Source organism: Engraulis encrasicolus, chromosome 18, assembly GCF_034702125.1.
Source record: "Engraulis encrasicolus isolate BLACKSEA-1 chromosome 18, IST_EnEncr_1.0, whole genome shotgun sequence".
Classification (NCBI taxonomy): domain Eukaryota; kingdom Metazoa; phylum Chordata; class Actinopteri; order Clupeiformes; family Engraulidae; genus Engraulis; species Engraulis encrasicolus.
Genome location: NC_085874.1, coordinates 16704330 through 16706829, shown reverse-complemented (window position 1 = coordinate 16706829; position 2500 = coordinate 16704330). Strand labels below are relative to the sequence as shown.

Sequence of the window (2500 nt, the reverse complement as noted above, 5' to 3'; positions counted from 1 at the left end):
TAAATAAGCCATAATTTTACAATTATTTTGCACCTAAACATTATTTGAATACCAATATGTGTACAGTATATACTTTAGTACAGTGATTCTCAACTGGTGGGTCAGGACCCAAAAGTGGGTCGAGGAGGGTTCCTGGGTGGGTCGCGGAGCTGTGATGCAATGCACTAAAAATGACTATGATGTTGAAGACAGAGTGAAACATGGTTAATAGGCCTTTTCCTCTCCACTACTTCATAAGACACGTTGTATATCAGCATACAATGCAAATAATAATGTATATTATGAAATGCATGATAATATTTTTTATTATTATTGGAAGAATCTGACGGTGCGACACGCAGTTTGGGTCACAACGTATTGACCACGGCAAATTGTGGGTCACAAGACTATTCCAGTTGAGAACCACTGCTTTAGTACCTAGTACATTTACAAAACCTCATAAGAAATCTGGCATATATTGAGTGATATAATCACTAGAGGGGAGCTTATGATCTGCCCGTCTAGTCAGTCCATGCGTTTGTGTGTGTGTGTGTGTGTGTGTGTGTGTGTGTGTGTGTGTGTGTGTGTGTGTGTGTGTGTGTGTCTGTCTGTGTGTGTGTGTGTGTGTGTGTGTGTGTGTGTGTGTGTGTGTCTGTGCCCGTGTGTGTGTGTGTGTGTGTGTGTGTGTGTGTGTGTGTGTGTGTGTGTGTGTGTGTGTGTGTGTGTGTGTGTGTGTGTGTGTGTGTGTCTGTGCCCGTGTGTGTGTGTTTGTGTGTGTGTCTGTGTGTGTGTGTGTGTGTGTGTGTGTGTGTGTGTGTGTGTGTGTGTGTGTGTGTGTGAGTGTGTGTGTGTGTGCGTGTGTGTGTTGCGTTCAGGTAGTCCGATCCAGTCTAATCAATCTGGTGCTCTGTGGAGGCCAGACAGCAGTAGCCAGCAGGTCACACAGCACAGCCACCCATTAATCTGTCTAATGTCCTCACACTACTCACCACGGAGAGAGAGAGAGAGAGAGAGAGAGAGAGAGAGAGAGAGAGAGAGAGAGAGAGAGAGAGAGAGAGAGAGAGAGAGAGAGAGAGAGAGAGAGAGAGAGAGAAATACAGAAAATGAGAGAAAGGACTGTCAGGAGAGAGAGAGAGAGAGAGAGAGAGAGAGAGAGAGCGAGAGAGAGAGAGAGAGAGAGAGAGAGAGAGAGAGAGAGAGAGAAGCAGCGTGTCCATCCACTTGGACTCTAAGCTGTCCAGTGACTCACTATCTGTGCCTAGCAAATGAAACCACTTTTCTGTGAATACTGAGTGGATGAGGTGTTGGAGCAAGGCAGATGGAAAGAGAGAGGGGGGGGGATGTAGACGGGAGACTAAATCTAATATGCCACTGCTGTGGCTGTGTACAGTCTCTCTCCTACAAACCACAATGTCTTAGGGCAGTCATGGGTAAGCGGTTAGGAAGTCAGACTTGTAGCCCAAAGTTTGCCGGTTTGACTCCTGACCCGCCAGGTTGGTGGGGGGAGTAATTAACCAGAGTAATTAACTAATGCTCTCCCCCATCCTCCTCCATGACTGAGTGTACCCTGAGCATGGCTCCGTCCTGCCGCACTCCTCCCTTGTGGCGCCATTAGGGGAAGCCCCATTGCACGGGTGAGGCATAAAAAGTAATTTCGTTGTGTGCAGTGTGCAGTGAACACTTGTGTGTTGTGGAGTGCTGTGTCACAATGACAATGGGAGCTGGAGTTTCCCAGGTGGGCTTTCGCACGGCATAAAAAAACACAAATAATCTATGCCACACTTATGGCAACTACGAAAGGGGCTCAGCAACCAATGAGAACAGTACGAGCCAGATTCCAAGCTGGATTAACCACCTGTTATAGCCAAAACATACAGCACTACACACACATTAATCCTCAATTTGCTCTCATCACACTTTTATAGAATCTCTTCTGTTGCCTGCTCGAGCTTGCTTTGCATTCTCCCTCGACTGTTAGCTGCTGTTGATATAAATGTTTACAGTACCTACAACAGAACACCAAGTTTAAAGGATGGAGTAGCCTTTTACTGCAGATGGGGTCGCCAGCGGGCAAATCCCAACCCCAATTTTACTGTGGGTGGGATCACTTTTGTGCAAAAAAACAAAAAATTAAACTTGTGTTTGTTGATAAGCTGACATGCCATGTCATTAAGCCAAGCTGATATGCTTTTTCACATTTCTGAACATTCTGCTTTCTCTACACCCCCACCACCCACCACATCATGCCGCATCATGGACATCTAAACGCATACGAATACATGACCGCCTCTTTCCTATGTAGTCGAGGCAGACAGCCAGGGCCGCTCGGCTGACAGCTTTTGCTGGGCCCGGGACAAACCCATCTGAAAAGCCCCCCACCTCAATACCTACAATGTAACGGGGTCCCAATTCCGCACCCCCTCCATTCTCTGGGCCCAGGACAAATGACCCCCTAGTTCCTCCCTGTCGGCGGGCCTGCAGACAATGGGCATTTCTCAAAACCTAGTGCAGTGCACTTCCA

General features: G+C 47.2%; 1 protein-coding gene across 2 annotated transcripts in view; it reads right to left on the bottom strand.

Annotated features, from left to right (window-relative positions):
• The window catches only part of fynb (FYN proto-oncogene, Src family tyrosine kinase b), a 117318-nt gene that overhangs the window by 16292 nt on the left and 98526 nt on the right, over positions 1 to 2500 (bottom strand). The gene's annotated exons all lie outside the window — the stretch shown is intronic.